At 58.5% G+C, this 706-nt stretch overlaps 1 non-coding gene across 1 annotated transcript; it reads right to left on the minus strand.

Annotated features, from left to right (window-relative positions):
- Positions 1–109: 109 nt before the first annotated feature.
- Tc00.1047053462525.10 lies at positions 110–219 on the minus strand. Its single transcript, XR_008254677.1, has one exon. It is a non-coding gene; the product is annotated as a 5S ribosomal RNA (M5) (ribosomal RNA).
- Between the last annotated feature and the right edge of the window lie 487 nt (positions 220–706).

The following is a 706-nucleotide window of genomic DNA, read 5'->3' on the forward strand; positions in this document are numbered from 1 at the left end:
GCCTTTTTTCCTACCGTTTTTTTTTTCTATTTTCATCATCTCCCGCGGCTCTTCCGTGGCTTGCCTGTCGCCGGCGGGCGGGCGGCTGCGCATCGCGTGGCGCGTCGCCGGGTACGACCATACTTGGCCGAGTGCACCACATCCCGTCCGATTTGTGAAGTTAAGCGGCCACAGGCCTCGTTAGTACGGCGATCAGTGATGGCGCTGGAACCCGGGGTGCCGTACCCTTCCCACTATTTTTTTTTTTTTCCGCCACCGCGCGCCGCCAGTCGCTTCTTCACCGCGCCGGGGCGGGCGGTGGGTGGGCTCTCCGAGCGCGCGGGCGCCGCAGCAAAAAAGAAAAATTACTGACGCAGTTTCCGCGCCACATGTGGGGAAGCGAGGCGTCCGGAGGCTTCATGGCAAAATCCGGAAAAGGGCCTGCGGAGCTTCATTTTTAAATTTGTTCTTGCCTTTTTTCCTACCGTTTTTTTTTCTATTTTCATCATCTCCCGCGGCTCTTCCGTGGCTTGCCTGTCGCCGGCGGGCGGGCGGCTGCGCATCGCGTGGCGCGTCGCCGGGTACGACCATACTTGGCCGAGTGCACCACATCCACGCACTCCGAGGAAGGGCGCTAGATGCTTATTTTCCTTCTCGCGAAGACCGCAAGACCCTGGCACTAGGTTGAGGTGGCCGGCATCATCAGGTAGAAAAATCATTATAATTG

This window comes from Trypanosoma cruzi (assembly GCF_000209065.1).
Source record: "Trypanosoma cruzi strain CL Brener chromosome Unknown tcruzi_1047053462525, whole genome shotgun sequence".
NCBI lineage: Eukaryota > Euglenozoa > Kinetoplastea > Trypanosomatida > Trypanosomatidae > Trypanosoma > Trypanosoma cruzi.